The following is an 18,563-nucleotide window of genomic DNA, read 5'->3' on the forward strand; positions in this document are numbered from 1 at the left end:
CATGTGTACAAGGGCCATTTTGTATGAGCCCGTTTGACAAGGCATACTGTTACATCTCTTGTATTTAATATACACGATATGAATGCATCCAAGACAGCTTGATTTATGTACTGTGATTTCAATTGGCTTTAGTCTCCCTGTTATGTATAGTTATGAATCAGTGAAGCGGAACAGCTCACTTGAGTGGAACTGTCCAAATGAGTCACATTGGGTCATACTAATGATGAATGTCAGATTCAATAAACTGACAACTGTATAAGAGTATCAGATTGAATTATGTGTTTAAATAAATATAGTAACCATTTCATATATTGAAGTTTTAAGTTCTAAAACTGAATGGCCAGTAAATTGTTGTCATTTTGTTTAACCAGTATGCCACTGCAAGCTATGGACATTTCATTTTATGGTTTAGTAAACAAATACTATATTTGACTTAGGATTCATGAGAAATCCAGAGATTCATTGCAGTTTTATTCTGACATCTGCACATGATCATAAACATGTTAATCCTTAATTAACACTTTTTGATTTTCCTGGTTATAATTTCATATAGTTCTCATGCATATTTAAATCACATGACTATTGAAGAAGCAGATTTTGTACTTTTGTCTGCGGATAGATATAAGCTTTCATTATATTTAGATAGTTTCTGGGAGCATTGTTTGAAATATTGAATTTATATGCACACGCACCAATCAGTCAGCTAAAATTGCTTATGAGAACATCCCTGTGTGACGTGACATCATAACTTCAGGGCACATACAAAAGGATCAGTCTGTCAGTTTTAACATAAAACTAATTTAACAGGGTAATGTGTATCATCTGAATTATGTTCTTGGTTGAGTTTTGCGTGTATGATATTGGAAAATTAATTATATTTTGCAGGTATAGTCTTATCTAAATATGAATACAGCCAAGTTACATGACAGGCAAGTAGACTTTGTAATACCATGCCAGAAGGTGGAGATTTTTGCATTGGGGATTGACTTCGTTGTCATAATGGTGTAGCTCAAAAACCATGTATTGGGAAATTTGTTAAATATCAGGATGTACTTTTGGTGAAGTCCATTAGGCTCAGTATGGTAGATTTGATTCACATTGATGGCTTTCAGATGATATGTTTGAGTAAGTTCAATTTCTTCAAATCTGAAGCGCTTTGTTGTATATGCATCTGTGATCTTCAAGAGTAGGAAAGACTACCAAGTATAGGGTAAGCAAAGGACGAAGGGTGCAAATGGGAAATGCTTGGGGAAAAAAGGAAATGATGCCCTGTACTCAAAGTCTAGTGACAGATAACACATTTCCATGGTGGTGTATTCCGTGAGTTTTGTTGAAAGTGTTCATTAGGGGAAGAGAGATCTTTGTTTACAATGCCGTGCCAAAGCCTTGATACTGTTAACAGCATCTCTGCTATTTTTGGTTTGCTGATATGAAATTGGCACTGCCATTATGTGGATCAAGTTTACAATTATTTTCTATGGCAATTGCTGTTTATGCAATTTGGACGATGTGTGGGGCAAACACTTGTCAATTTGCTGTGTAAGCAGCCGATGCATTCAGTGGGAGATTGTGTGGAAAATTGTTCAGATTTGCCACGTTTATTGAGCAGAGCAATGAAAGGAGTTTCTAGTTAGAATTGGTGGCCATTTCCCATGCAAAATTGATGACTTATTTTCTCAATGGTTACTTCATTGGATGCATGAACAAACCCAGGTCTAAGTTCCTGTCTTGACACTCAGTCTTAAATTACTTTGGAGCATTCACAGGATATTTCCGTTTTTCTCAGGGATTTTTTGTCGGGACCAAGCCGGTTATATAGGCAGAATTTAATATCAGCTTTGCCAAAAAGCCATCTTGAATGTCACCTGGTCTTACTGAGCTGTTGTTGCCTGGAGCAATTATAGATTGAATCTTTCTCCACTTTGAAGCACCGTCAAACGAATATCCCTTCATTTGCGGGGCAACCGCTCACTTACTCATGCCATCAGAGGAACTCCTTTGTTAGCATGAAGAGTAATTATAACTGGCATGGATGTCGCTCCCTGTAGACTTAGCACTTCTATTGCCCTTTCAGGCATCTTCCAGTGCCAAAATATTAATTCCTCCCTGCTTTTTGTGATGGACACTTGTTCTGTCCATATGCAGAATCAGGACAATAGATTCTAGAGGGACTTGCTTGTAATTTGCCTGTGTTGATTCAGGCGTTCACTGTATTGGCATCAACCTCTGATGGAAGCTGACTACATGTATTTCGGCTTGCTGCTTTGAATGTTTATTTTTTAGTTGCTTTTATTGTCATTCCTTGTTTCCCAGCAATGTGTTTTCACCCTATGGACACTTCTTCCTGGCTGTTGTTGTTCTGCTTAAGATGAGTTTTGGAGACTTGATTTAACAATCCACCCATTTGAAAATAATAAAAGCTGTTAATATTGATACCAAATTCTTTATAAACTCAAATTCAAGTATCTTATCCTGTAATCAAAGCAGTGAAATTATGCATATTCAAACTGAATATTTATAATAATATATAATAATTGAATTTTACACATATAACATTTGTGTAGTGTGTAGTCACTTTCTGATATTGATATTGGGTCATATTTTGTCTTACCAATTCTGAAGCAGAATTTGAACATGTGACGTCCTTAGTTTATTTGGAAGACACCCCACACAATAACGGCTTACATGTAAGTACAGACATTTCCAGATACTGCATCTTTATCAGCCTTTAACTGTCTTAACAATAAACAGGTACATCATTGAGAAAGCATGGTACATGGGTACTTATGTTGTACAGCTACCATTGATCATCGTTAGAGAAGTGTACATTATTAGCCAGTTGTTTGATCATTGTATTCGTATGTGTTAAGGAAACCAGATTACACAGTATAGCCATGATGCAGGACTGTCCCTTTACCACATTGTGTACTATTTATAATATTGCAATGCCATCTAACGTGTATACCTACTGTTTCATGTATAATTCAGACATATCGCATAATAAATTAATGATATGATTATCCTAATATTATCCTTTGGGTTAATATTAATATTATGTTAGGTTGGATTCCTAACATTTTTGTTTTGGTGTGAACATGTGATGGAATGAATGTCACCAGGCCGAATATTCTGTCAAAGATCGTTTGTTACGCTCTGTGACTCATTGGTAGAATATTCAGCCTATAGCTGCCTGTAGCTTGATAAACTTTATAACACTCAGCACATGGCGAAGTAACAAATATTTCATATCTGCATGAAATATACTAATTAGGGGTAGATTGAACTTATCAGAAAAAATTACTTTTTACTAAAAGGTACTAGATTTAAGAAACTCATATTTGAATCTCTATCCAGTAGTTTATTCATCCCTGGAAAGGATCCCTTTGTCAAAATTTGTAAATGGGAATTTTGCCACAAAGATATATACTATTAACGAGGTTGTCTCCCTTTTTATTTGTCATGAAGCCTTGTTGTTTTTAAATTTGTTTTGAAAGACTCGGCTAATAAAACAGAAAAGTTAACAATGAATTTTCAGACCATGGTAGGATTTGAACACTCACCCCGAGGCTAAGTCTGAAATCTTCCTTTGATCAAATACACACACATGAAGGATAAAAGCATCAAAAACAACCTGAAATTTTTTGTTGAATTTCCGCAGTTGTGTGTTTGTACAACAAAGTGGATTTTTTTTACTGCTCTCAGTATATCGCAGACCCTTGACATATATGGGGTCACTAGTGCATAGCTCATCCCTTGACATGCCATTACCAGAAATTTGACACTTAATTATTTTATCGTAAATAGATACATAATTACATCAAATTTGTACATTTTGCCTGCATAGTGTTTTTTTAAGGGGTAATTTCCCCTAGTAAATTTTTTTGCCGCAACCTTATATATTTGCCCCAAAATCACTTTGAGGTCCAAATCCCTTTATGATTATATAAGCATATGATGTGGCTTTTTTTTGTCATGTTTGCCTCTGGGTTTCCATGGTAACAGACTGTAAAATCACATGAATCGATAACGAGAAGCTGTGGTTGTTTTGCATGCCTTGATTTACAGGAAGTAGCAGCTGATGGGATTTACTGTGGGTTACCACACTTTTTTTTTATTACAGGTTTGGATCAGATAATAAATAATTCTGTCCTGTTAGCAAAATACATTGTGTTTTGTCAGTTCGGAATGCAAACCATGTGCATTGTACTGCTTAATACCAAGTCTTGTGCCCTACTCAAAAAAGTTGATCGGAGTGACATTAATGGTGAAATTAATAATAATTGTACCCAGCTCTCTGCTCTTAATTTGATCTGCAGGAAGGATTGGTAATGATTGCTTCAGGGCAAGCCCTTGAACAAAAATTATAAAATGTCCTGACCTTTATGGAGAAAATCTCACCTGTAATTTGGTAATTAACATTTACCTGAATAGAATTATGGATGTTCAAAGGGTTGTAGATGAGATGATATGAATGTTAAATTTGATATGCATGATGCAGTAAAATGCTTTAGATTTTCCCGTGATGTGCCTTCAGCATTCTGCAGGATCTGTGTAGTTGAAATGTGCTGCCAAGTGCAGAGCACATTTTTATTTGCGTCTCACTTCAAACTTTCTGGAAACTACCGTGTTTGGCATGTCGTTCGGGAGAGAGCATAATTCTGTCAAGCTGCCATTTGGACCAACCCCGTTTTTTTTTTCCAGTGAGGTATTAGAATAAGCGCAATAAAATCCGGGTTGTATTGTTTGCTTGAAGGAGTTTAAATGGTGCTAAGATCATAGGGCTGGGTGTTTTGGCGAGAGAGAAGAACGTGTGTGGATGACACAAATTGAAGCTCTGACAGCTAGCACATTGGAGGCCTATTGATTTGCTTTTTAGGGGCCAGGCTAGTGCAGCCTGAACACCATCCTCAGGGGTACTGTAACCAGTCGCTCCTCTCTGCCACATAACTCACAGATCTGTATGGCAGTCAGTGCAGCAGAATTCCCTCTGGTAAACTTACATGTCGGCCAGCAACAGCCGAGCTTAGAACCACTGATCATACCATGGTATGTACCGCAAGGTGTGAAGCAGTCATCTGTGGAAAAAGGCTGATGATATGATTTGACAAGACTTTCACATGTGTATTTAATGCTTATCGGCTTTGATGAAAGAAGTGTTTGTTCCCCTAAGACAGCTTTAAGTGTCCTTTAGGCAAAAGGTGCAGAGATTTGTCAGCATCCTGTGGCACACAGATTATTCTAGGGCTTAGTTACATGTTTTCCTGCATGGTTTCATGAACTAAATGCAGTGTTTTTACAGGTGATACAGTCCATGCAGTCCATGTGCATGTGTGTTTTGCTTGGGCCTTATTTCCTGTGGAATATTTTAATTTCTGGAAATGTGAAGTACTCATAATAAAAATTCAGTGACAACCATTTCAAATGAGTCCATTTGATTTATTTTATTGGTGTTTTATGCTGTACCTAAGAATATTTCACTTATATGATGGCGACAAGCATTGTGGTGGGAGGAAACCCACAATCATCCGCAACTTGCTTCCCATGTATGGCAGATGAGTCAAATGAATCTTTCCAAAGGGATATGGACAGATGTCATATCTGGCACCCAAAAAGTAGATGACTTCTGTGTGTAACCAATGTACATGGTATCAATGCCTACTGTTTGTATGTCTTTGAAGATCATGCTGAAACAAAAGCTGTCTTGACTTTTACTTTTTCCTAATGTTGTGACCTGCAAGAACACATGATGTGACAAAATGCTGACTTATGGCTGCAAACGATACTGAGCTAATGTTTTCGGTGTCGTTCCAGCAATGTATGTCTTAAATAATGTTATGTCTGTCTCCTTTCAAATAGAATCCAAAATATAACCATGTTACAGAAGGCTAATAGTTTATGAATAATCAAAGATTTTATGTTTGAGAACACTCTATGCAATAATATTCATTAAATTGTGTAGTTTTAAATCTTTTTGAACTCTGGGGTCAGTTCTCTTCTGTGAGACATGTTTCACATAATTTTTAAAATTCAGTCTAGCCTAATGAAAGTAGTTTTTTCATCTGCTTTTATTGTGTTAGGTGAGAAACTGATCAATAATCACATCAGGTTCTGTATTTTGTAAATGTCCTATCCCATTTAGCATTTACATTGACTTAATGAATAGGGCATCTGCCAGGCAGACAGTAAATCCGGGACTCAATCTCAAATCAAGTTTACCTAAGACTTGACATTGGTATCCTTAACACTGCCTCATTTGGAGCTCAGCATATGTGGAATGGATTAGCCCGATTTCAGTGTATATAATGACTGAGTGGGGACATCATGCCTGGTGTCTTCAGCATGATGTTACAGTGAAGCAGCACTGATAAACGTGTCATTATTGGGTCCCACCTGCCACAAGGAGACATTGTTGTGATATGACCAATAAAATGTTGAAAAAAGTGTTAAAACAATTCCAAACAGATAATGAAATTCTGTTTCTTATTCAGTTTGGATAACACCTAGACAGGTGTCGAAATGATCAATGACTTTCCAGTGTCATGAAGACAGGACGTAAACCAGCTAAACTACCTCTGACACATTGTCAAGGGCAAAGCCGAGATATCACTAGATGCTCATGGCTTAGAGTAAGCAAACATCTTAGGCTTTTTCTTTTACCAGAGTTCATGCTAAGTGGTTGATTACGCTTGTCTTCCGGCTCTAGCCCTACAGGCTGTGTTGTGCTCCATAAATCTGGTGTCTTGGTGGAAAACAATTTGTATTTCTTGTATGCATAACACATTAGTCAATGCGGATATCATTGTCTGTGTCTCCTTCGTAAAAACACATACCCTTGCCAGTTTTCATGAATATACAGACAATTTGGGATTTGTGTGGCTGTTGGCAAGTGGTGCCAACTGTTTGTATCTTAGTGATAAATTGGTTTCGATCGAGCATGTATGGATATCATTTCCAATTTGATATTGGAGCCGAAATATAGTGGGATGCCGTTGGCGGACTTACACAGATAATTCACACTTTTGCATGCATTTCTGTGGCCAGATAGATTAATGATGTAATTCATCATCATCTGTATGGGAGGTTTTCCTCTCCAGAAGCAGACTGGCTCTTGTTTTGGGCATCAGTCTGTGGCACCTTGACGAGAAATCACTTTAGTTCATTATCCGTGTGTGTAATCTGGGTGGCTCTGAACGATGGAATTAGGCCCTGTAGTCATAGGAGGTTGTAATGAGACCAGATTCGCCCTGCCTCTAATGCCTGGAAGGGAAGAAGACAGGGTCGGCGATCCGTCCCAGACATCAAAACGGTGTCAGCTGATGAGAGAGCTTACATCTGGCCATCTGCCATAATTAGATGAAATCAGTTTGTCACATGATCCCCATCTCTGTTTTCTCCACCAATTCTTACCTTCCAGCATCTTGCTTCAGGGGTCTAAATCTGCCAGCTAAGGTTCATGTGGGTTATATCATTTAGGAGAATATCCAAGGTGCCATCTGCGTTAAATGGAAAGAATTCATTTGAAAAAGAAGAAGCAGTTGATGTTTTAGACATTTTTGTAGATCAAAGGATGTTAATGCAATGACTGACATTTTGGCTCAGAAGCCTTGCTGCGAAGATAACAGTATTGATTTCCATTTGATAATGGAGAAAATCTACGTCGTTAGATATTTAAAGGAGAAACCATCCTGTAAAGAACAGAGTAAATGTACATGTAGGTCTGCTATACTGTAGACACAGCAGGGAAATATATTTTTAGATAATCAGTGGTGTTGCATTTAAACCTTGAGAGTACTTAAGATCTTTTCATTATTTACACAGAGAGGGCTTGAAAGCCTGGTGGACACCAGGTAGGTTATCAGAGCTTGCTTCACAATGAATGATCTAAAAGTTTCAAAATAACCTGTTTCATGTGTGATTGGATAGTTCTTCTTTTTTCAGCCCTGTTGGAACACCGACCATTGTTGTGAACATCGGCTGTACTGACTTCATTGGTCCTGCTGCCTGCAGGAACAAGGATGACCACATTGGAACACTTTTGAACAAAGGTAGAAGCGATGTCATTAGTGCTCCTGTGCACATGAACAGCAATGCTCACATTTGTTCACATGTGTGAGTGACTTCCCTCAAGCTGCTGTATGAATGGACAGCAGTGCTCACATTCATTCTCTTGTCTTATCTCGGCCACATCGAAACAAAGATATTATGTATGTATGCGTGCACATTTATTGTGATTACTTGGGGCAGGGCGAGTCCATGCCACAGAATGCTTGCCACTGAAGTATCATGTCAGAGACACGAGACATGACATCCCACCCAGTCGCATTATGTTGATACTGAGCCATCCAGTGTTGTTTCTTGGTCTAACCTTCAGTGATGAGCTGAAAGCATGGTAGCAACAATCACCATTTTTAAGTCTTGGATATGACCTGACCCAGGTTTGACAGCAGCTCACCTGACTTTAAGGTGGATGCTTTAACCATTAATCCCCCATGTGGTCGCTGTAAACCAAGATAGTAGTGACTTCTGTTAACAGATACTGCTGTGTGCATGAACATGGATGGTGACCTTGTTACCTGGCTGCTGATAACAGTGACCTCACATGTGCCATATGACCCACCAAAAATAGTATTGACCCAAGGGCTACTGTGTACCTCACATGCAGCCATGACCTCATGGTTACTGTGCTTGTTTACTCGTATAAATATCTAGGTATTTTGTTCAGTCCAAAACTCACCTGTCAAGTCTATTTGTATATTAAGTGGACGTCGGACGATAGCTAAAGTTTGATTCCCTGCTAATTATTTGTAACACTCTCAAGCTGCTTCACTTTAACTGCTGTGATGTTATCTTATTGAATTGTGGCATAGGCCTTAAAAAACAAACTACAAAAGCTGTACTGAGAGAAGGCAGCCGCTCACACATCAGTGACATGCTTGACAAACTTTCCTGGCATAAATTGTCAAGATTTCCTTATTTGTAAATTTGACTATAGCTGATAATTTAGAATACCTGTGACATACATGATATATGAACATTTCCATGTATTTCGTATATATACATGTATGTATTCTCTCTGCCTTCAATATGACCTCACTGCTTTCATATCCGTGTCACCCATGAATGCTTTATACTTTCTTTGGTCCATCAATTCATAACCTGCCAATGGTTCAAATTGAACTTAAGCAGCAAGTTGCACTGGAATTCCTTTGTTGAGATCACTTGGATATTTGTACTGCATACACACAACCTCTTTGGAAGTGTATGTATATACAGGCTTCAGCATCACAGTTTTATGCATAAGCTATACTCACCCCCAGCTGCTCTAGCTTCCTTTCAGATTCATCCACATATATTTCTTCTCCATTCCTTCCCTGGGCTATTCAAAGTCAAACTATTCCAATGATAGATTGGTCTAAGAATTGGTGACTTTAGAACACTGCGTGCTGCCAAGCGTGACTTAATGAAGAATGCCCCAGCTTCTAATTTATCACAAGGGGCTTTGTTTATGGTGCTTCTTTAAGTGTAATACTGACAGCTAATGAATTGGACACAGTTGCTTTTTTTAGCCATAACATTCCTGAGGCAATTTCTTTTCCCATGAGCTTCCAAATGTGTCCATGTCGTCTGTTTCTGGCCATTCTGTTACGATCTCAACTTGTAATCTCCGGTAAGATAATTGACATCCCTTGCTCCTCGATAACTCTCATACGTGGCCGGCATTAAAATTCATTAGTTAGCACTGGTCTGACTTTATTTTTTACTCAGTGTAATGCAATTGCAAGCATATTGTCGTGTCTCTTTGCCCTTGTGAGAACAGGCTTCTTTGTGAAATGCCTTTTTTAAGGTGGAGTGAGGTTGGGGGTAGGCGATATGTTTTTATCGATAAAAGCAGTGGGATGAAGTCTGCATCCAAAATGAGCTTTTATTTAACTGTGTTGACAGCAGCTGCATGGCCTAAACAATTATATCACCCAATTACAGCTTTGAACTTCAATCTGATGGGGAATTTTCTATTAAATCTGATGGCTTATCAACATGTTGTCCATGTTTTTTAACACCAGTTTTCATCTTGCTCTTGTTTATCTCGGAATTATTTGTTACTGTCTTACTCAATTTATTATCAGTTGAGCAAATTGAGGCTTCGAATAAACTTGAAAGAAAAAAATCCATGACCTGGGTGTCATTGAGTGGTAAATTACATAACAGTATTGATTTTGTCACGATTCTTGTGAGAAAACCACTCTAGAGAGTGGACCCAAAACTGGCGATGTAAAACATTTAATCTGTAACATTGCCATTTACGATGGTATAAGAAGAGACAACATGGATGGTGCAGTGTAGTTTTTTATACGTTAAACCAGCTCCCCTTCGCTGTGACATATTAAGGGGAAATTAAACTTCCTGAGTGTTCGAAGGCCTTCTGTGTACAATGTACAGATGCTTTTCTCTCATCTCCTTTCATGTTAATCCTCATATAAAAGTGTTTTACATCAAACCTCATCTAGCTTATTCCTATATGTGGCTATGATTAATGCATGCTGGCCACCTTATGCCACCGTTCTGTTATCACCGCAAGTAGCGAGTCTTTGTGGCGTGCTATTATAAGGACTGTGGCATGATGACAGAGTGATAACTATTGACCTGGGCTGTATGATCTCTTGTCAATCTTGATCTAATGGGGAAAAAGAGTTCCACTTAACACATAGGTATTTACTCAGGCGTATGGAAATGTATGTTACTCGTGTGATAAAGCACAGCCATAAACAACCATAGTGCGTGTGAAGTGAAATGTATCCAGTTCTTGGCAAGTAATTGCTCCAGACATGCGATCAACTGTTGATCACCCAGGCAAATTCAGCCATTAAATGTCACGCTGATTACACATCAGGAGAAAGTTCTGCCATAAATGATCGGAAAGATTTGCTGTATCTGTCTCAAGAAATTTGAAATTGACGTTATTTCCTACCAATCAATAAAATACAATAGGATTTCTTAGAAAACTTTTGTTATTATGAATTTATGACATTTGAACATTATGAGTTTACTCACATATGAGTGTTGGATAGCAAAGAACATTCAGGGTAAAGCGCAGACAACAGAGTGGTATTGTAATGGAACAACATTACCTCTTGTTATATGTGAGGAAATACTCACACTTGAGCTGACAGAGCTTGTCTAGACTTTTGTTTAACATGTCAAATTCAAAGACTGGTTGACCCCCGGTGGAGGCGACAGACTTCCTAGGAGCCAGACAAAACCCTCTTATGAAGGGACTGTGTCTCAGTTGTTTTCAGAAAGCGTGTTAAATGTGTTAGTGCAGAGAGAAATGTGTCTGCAGTATAAGTAAAAGATTTTGGTTCATTGCCTGTGGTTTTTACCTTTAGGAGGCACCAGGTGCTACCAATGGGGACCTTCAGGATTGATTCCATATTGTGGTTGTCAGCACCTGCTCACGCAAATTTCTCTCCCTCATATCCGCATGTTAAAGAATTGATTTGCTTTTTATGTCGTGGCTGAACATCAGAATATATCAAAAGGCTTGAATGGCAAAAACAGGTAGTGATTTCCCCTTCGCTTGATTTCTTGGCCTTTTTCATATTTTTTTTACTTCTTTTATTAGTCCAAGTTTTCCTTGTCTTTCCTTTTTGAAAAGGAAGGAAACCTCATAATTGCCTTTGTCAGAATTGCCCAACAAGAATTTTGTACTAACAAAATTACACCTTCTGTGTATTAAATGTGTTTTAAAGTTTGTTTTTGGTAAGATTTAAGAAGGAATAAAGATCTTCCACACATTTACTATAAAGACTGGCTTTTATCACAAGTGGGGCCTCCTTGGCTCAGTCGGTTAGCGCACTAGCGCAGCGTAATGACCCAGGAGTCTCTCACCAATGCGGTCGGTGTGAGTTAAAGTCCAGCTCATTCTGGCTTACTCTCTGGCCATAAGTGGGAAGGTCTGGCAGCAACCTGCGGATGGTCATGGATTTCCCCTGGGCTCTGCCTGGTTTCCTCCCACCATAATAATGGCCGCCGTCGTATAAGTGAAATATTCTTGAGTACGGCGTAAAACACCGATCAAATAAATAGTCCTTCAGATATAACATAATCCTTCCCTGCCAAATGCCCATATGCTCTATAAATATATATTAACATTTACATGTATATAAGTTGATTGAGATAGATACACTTTATCTTAGTCAGGTGTGTAAAATGTTTATTAATCTCTGTCTTCAAATTGAGAAAATTAAATCTGTTTCTTTGTGAATATATCAGGGACCAGTTTCATGAGCTTTCATTAAATCATCTCTTGGTAGCATAATACTCCAGCATGTCCAGCATGATAGTCAAAAGACTTAAAGGACAAGACCTCTAAAAGTCAAGTAGGCATCACTAAATAGACCACTTAAAACTGTACATAAATATACTTTCATTTAATTTTTTAGATCTGTGTGAAGAGATGCTAAAAAATTTGAATTCTAAGTAGGGCTTTATGGACCATACTATCAGAGGCTGGCAACTCTGACATCACTCTGTAGTTTTCCAGCTCTAATCACGACACTGAATGTTGGAATAACTATTTTTACCTAAGAGTAAAAGATTACTGAAATAATGTTCCCCAAAATTCCTGCCTTCTGTTGATGACCGGTGGGGGGGGGGGGGGGTGAAAGTGATGTGACGTCAGAATTCCTAGATACCATCCTTATGGCCCATATAAAGCCCACCATAGTTTTCAGTTATTTAAATGCCTTTCAACACTTTTAAGAAAATCTGAAAAAATAAATGAAAGTATTTTTGGGCATAGTTTTCAGTTGTCTCTATGATATACCTTACTTCATAGTTTAGCTTTCTTTTACTTTAAGTCAAACACTACATAGAACTTACAACTTAGATTACATTGCTATAAGTACATGTATGACATGTGTATAGAAGATGTTGGCTAAAACAGTTGAAAACTGTGAAAATAGCCTCATAGTCTTCAATTGCAGAAGCTTTATAAGACACAAATAAAATATATATGTGTAATAAATAGGCTACTAGTATTTGAGAGCAGAAAAACAATGGTGGGTTGGTGAAGTGGGTTAATGACTAATATTTTGAGCTTTTGAGTTTGAAATGAAAAAATGATTTGGACCAGTCACAGATTGTCATACAGAATTGTCATGGGAATTATTCAGTGGTCACAGGCATGAAGAGCTTGTCAATTTTGGCCCAGAGTTGGGTTGACAGCCATTCACAGATAGCCATCATGACTTTGGTGGCTGTTTTTCACATTCAAGGACATCTTTTTTCTGAGCCGTCATTGGGATTTAATTTGGACTTGTTGGACAGCACTACATCACTTAACTGGGCTTTCCGCATGGCCCAGAAAAAAGATCCATGAGTTACTTGTGTGGCGTGATTCATTTGGACAATTGTCTGTGCTTCTGATGTTTTTATTGCAGGCCAAGGACATATAGTACAACCCGGCACATTTGGGCTTTTCAGTGTTGTGGCCTATTCTCTGTACCATGTACAAATCAGACTTCAGACAGCTATAGCAGACACCGCCTTAGGTGGGATACACCCATTAATGATATGAAGGTTTAGCTGACTTTTTTATGCTCTGCGAGCTTGTACCATACAATGTGATGCGCCATGTTTCAAGCTGATGTTGGCAGGAATTTATTCCTATAGATCGGCCATGCTCTGCCATTATAGGACATGCTAAAAGCATTTACATATATACATGTATGTTTATATACTCCATTCTTTGATAAGGACATCGGGTTTCAAACAAAAGTTGAAGTACAGATGATGTAGATAATTGAGAAAGGAGCACTCATTTTTCATTATTCTACCATATCTCATGCATACCATATATATATATTACATCTTGGTATTTACTTATGTAAAATATGTAAAACCTCAGAATGACCTTCCTTTATAAAGTGATATTTTCATATCTATGTGGTGTAATGTCAAATGTGTTCGTTCACTGTCATTATTACATGCCTGAATACAATGACCTTTGATTCATGCTTTCTTTTATTACATGTATTATGAGAAGAAAATTGGAGATGTAAATAATATATAGCATATGTTGAAAGGACAACCCACTCAATCAGTGTTTTTCAGTGTTCAAATAGTGTGATAGTGTATATAAAACATGTGCATGCAAATTAGTGTACTTCTTTTGTCCTTTATTAACCTGTGACATTTATCATAAAGAATGTCAAAGGTTCGTACTCTGGACTGTGAGGTTAACTTTACATCATGCATCATGCATCCTAAAGTCTTCATTCTGCTGTGGAAGCGACTTGGACAATACCTATCCACAACAAAGACTTTTTTGGTTTCTGCTTCACGTGGTGATTTGCTCAGTAATTCTAGTCTAAAGGTGAGCTTTGAAATGGAACAACAGCGAAAAGTCAGAGGGAAATTACCGGGATTATCCTGCTGAATGCTCCTTTAGGAGTCTTGTTTATGGCTTTCCTTTTGAGTTAATTGTTATCGATAGATCTGAGAGAATTCTGTTAGCAAAGTTTTGTATCATTAATATTATTACTGTTATTTTTATTAAAAGAAGCGTAGTGATTTTGTACCTGTGCGACATACTGTGTGTGACAAGGATGAAAGACTATTCTGCACAAGAGGGTGGTTGAGACAAGGACCATCACTGGTCAGCCCGCGGGGAAATCAGGAGGCAAGGGACCACCTTCATGGCATTATCTGTGAAAAGTTAATTAAATCTCCAGTGAAATATGCCACGGGACATTCTGCTGCAGCAACAAAGATAGTACGAAAAACCAGACAGTTTCCTCTCAGGCCATTTTACTTTACAGACTTCACTTTTTTCACCCTCATAAGTGGTTGGCTGACTCTGAAGTCCTTTCCCTTCCCCATCGATTTAAGCGGTCGCATATTGATTTTGTAAAGCTTATGCTGGTCCTGTAGCCTTCTATACAAGGTTTTGTAGTTGATTTTACTCACTACACATAGAAATTTGGTGACTTTGGCTGTAGGCTTTCTCTGGGCCTTAAATCGTGCCTTCAATCAGGCTTGATGGTTGATAGCAGTGGCAAAAGGGAGGGGAGAAAAAAATGACGAAAAGCTTCTAATGCAACTGCTGAAGCATTAGTGAATTAAATTCCAATACAAGCGTCTGTCAAGATATTGAAGCTGTCAAACAAGATTCCTGTTTCCCCATTTCAAGCCATTTGCCTCGCAAAGTTTAGCTCACAATTGTGTTAGTTGGAAAGTCAAGTGCTAATTTTACGCTGGCATCTGAGAGAGTCATTGGCTGCAGAGCTACACACTGCCGATTGTGTTGTCGAGTTTGCATCACTGCGCTTTTTATCCTCACTTTAATCTGCCGTTAGAATGATGTGAAGGTGCCAAATAATGGCTGAATGGAAAAGCACTGATTCTCTGCTCCTGGTCGGGATGAACTCCCACAGGCCATTTACTGGTATTGCAGTTTTGTTCCTCTTTCAGAATAACACCTTTCTGATCACATAATATTAGACATTTCAAAGAGGATTATGGCACAGAATTGTTCTCTTCAATAGTATCTGTGATCTCAAAAGACATGCACAGCCATTTTTATTGATTTCCTTCATGCTGTATCAATATTGTGTTTCCCCAACTGAATGAACATCAGATTATCTCAGGAGTTTGAAAAAAAGTTTTGGATCAATGCTAACTTTGACAAGGGAGGCTACCCCTAGGGCATCTTTGCCGTCAATGTGGATTTTGAGCTGGGCGCATTGAGCGAAACAGAGGCAATGGTCCTGGTCATCATGACAATCTGGTTGGATCACACGTAGGATTATGGCCGTATTAAAACTATGCATGTGTACTTTGTGCTGAAAATTTTCTGTTCATGGTAAGAAACATGTGTAAATAGCTGTAAGGTTTGTTAGTATTCTGTTATTCTGATCTAAGAACAGATTAACAGCTTGAGAAAACCGTTACCTCAACAGTTCTTTTAGGTTTCTTTATTGTGCTGAATTCAACTTTGTCTTAAACTACTGTTTTTATCATCCTGCATGGAATTTGTCCTCCATGTAAATGTAGACAAACATTGATCTTGGCATCTTCATGTAGTCATTAGATAGAGTGTTGTTTTTTTTTTCATAAACTTTGATATAAAAAAATCTTCATCTTGTTTCGCTTGGAAATTATTTATTTCTAGTTGAAACAGATTTAAGTTTATGTTATCCTTTAATGAGGTTGTTGAATTGGTGATTCTCTGCAATCTGGATAGTAAAGCCAACTGTACCAAATGTGAGTGAATTAAATCAACCAGAGAAATGTGCCTGATTTCTCCAGCTCTCACCACTGATCTAAAACCCATCAATGGAAATTGGTTGGAATGGACTTTCAGTCAGTTGATGTATCTGTTTAGGAAATCATTAACTTGGTTTGAGCTCATCTGGGATGCCGACTTGGGACATTACAGGAATAGTGAATTCTGGCTCTGCAGGTTCATGTTTTCACTGTTAGCACCAAGGGGAACATCACACTTGTTCGCCGGTATACCTGCATCTAAGTGGCATTTGTGGCAATATTTTTTAAAAATTTAAAAAAATTTTTGTACATGCATGTATGTATGAATATGTTGGGAAACCAACCCATGGCATTTGACCTTGTTTACGCAATTTAGATATTTCAGACTCAGATGCCATATGACATTAAAAAGGAAACATTATGCTTATGATGATAAATGTTTAGTCAACTTTTATCATTCCTATGTCATCGTATGAGCCATCATGGTCGACATCATGCTATATAACTGTGAAGGTCTAGAATTGTGATATTCTTGAATATAATTTACATGTTTTGTGACAATATTCATTTTATTCAACCTTCCCTGTGTAATGTTGTCTATAACTATCGTACTGACTGAGCTACATGGATAAGGACAGTGTCCCCTTCTTCTACATTCCACTTCATAGGCTTCTTTGTCATGTGCTATGTGCTGACTGAAGTATGTTACACAACTTGTTTCCCCCCAGTAATGGCTGGCTACAGATTCCTGCAGACAGAATAGAGGATGGGTTGGTGTCTGTATCACAGAGAGTCTTCAAGTCAGAACATAATTGGGACAAGGCCATTTTTATTGTGTTTAATACGTGGACAAGCTTTCTGATCGATACTATGGATGAATGAATGAAACCTTTATTTAAAGAGGGTAGCTCTGTAAAATTTAACAATTTGCTCTTCCCAGAGGCGCTCTATAACAACACATGGAAATTAAACCAGTACAAACAGTGTATACAATTCCAGCTTTTAAAAACATGAAAACAGTCAGTAATACATCATTACATATATCAGCTTATATAAATTTAGTGGTTGGTACTGTATATTGCAGATATATAGTACGTAATCATTGCATGCTGTACATTTTATCAAACGCACATGGTCATCATACTTTATAATGATCTAATTTGCTACTGCCTGTATCAGTGTTTAAAATATGATCCTGTGTTTTAAAGGAATATTGCAACACTTTTAATACCCAGTAGCCTGTTTTACAAAACAAACTCAACATGTAAAAGAGGCCCTAGGGTTTTCGATATAAAATCTCAGGTGATATTGTTTGTCCCCATTATTGTTTCATTTGGTATGTTCATTTGGTTATTGCCTAGGTAGACAGTAGGACTCCTGCTGCCTTCTCTTATAAATTCTTGTCATGAAAACCATATTTGAGCTTTTCTTCCAGTTTGAATTAATATGATAATGTTCAGTGTCTGAAATATACCTGAGAGTATACACATTCCAGATACAGCTGGCATGAAGGGCAAATAATGAGACAGCAGTCTCTGTGGTGTTAAATACTGGCTATTCATATGTACAAGCTGCTCTCCAGGATAGAGTATGGAATCTGTGACACTGAAGCACATGTAATCACTCTGCAATATCATACTGTAGCAGTGCCATGATGATCAGGTGCTGTTAAATGCCTGATATGCTGGTTAGTTATCCCAGGTTGTTTGAGTCAGTATGGGGCCAGGCCTTCCTGTACTGCTTGGCCCCTGGATGAGGAACAGTCCAGCAGATGATCTTGACTGAGGACATGTCCCTTATTAACCTAGCCTCTTATGGACAGGACCTGGCACCTGGGGTGAAGCAGGGCCAGGGCAGCCTGTAACATGTGTCTGGTACTGGGTATTAAAACCATCTGGCCTTGTGACAACTGACAGCATCTGTGTGAGGGTGATGGTAAGCTTCACAATGGCTGCCTACAGAGATGCCAGAACACTAGGCCTGTCATTCAGGGGGACAGTTCATGGACAAGTCAATGATGAAGAGGGACATCATACCACATTTGTAGTGGTATGGGAATAATTGAAATGGTTGCAGATGCATGCAATCCATGTCTTCTGAGCACAGATTTGATGTTATTGATACCTGTGTGCAGTGATACATATATACATGTACATGTAGTATTGGCCATTGATTTTGATATCATGGACAGATTAATACTTTGACTTGTACAGATGAACATATATGTATTACTGTTATGATAATAAGAATTTTTAGAATAAAAATGGTGAACTATATTGTGAATGAAGAATTATGTT

At 38.0% G+C, this 18,563-nt stretch overlaps 1 protein-coding gene across 3 annotated transcripts in view; it reads left to right on the plus strand.

The window, feature by feature from the left end:
• Positions 1-18,563, plus strand: part of LOC135481848 (bone morphogenetic protein 1-like) — a 143,758-nt gene that overhangs the window by 54,293 nt on the left and 70,902 nt on the right. The gene's annotated exons all lie outside the window — the stretch shown is intronic.

This window comes from Liolophura sinensis, chromosome 1, assembly GCF_032854445.1.
Source record: "Liolophura sinensis isolate JHLJ2023 chromosome 1, CUHK_Ljap_v2, whole genome shotgun sequence".
NCBI lineage: Eukaryota > Metazoa > Mollusca > Polyplacophora > Chitonida > Chitonidae > Liolophura > Liolophura sinensis.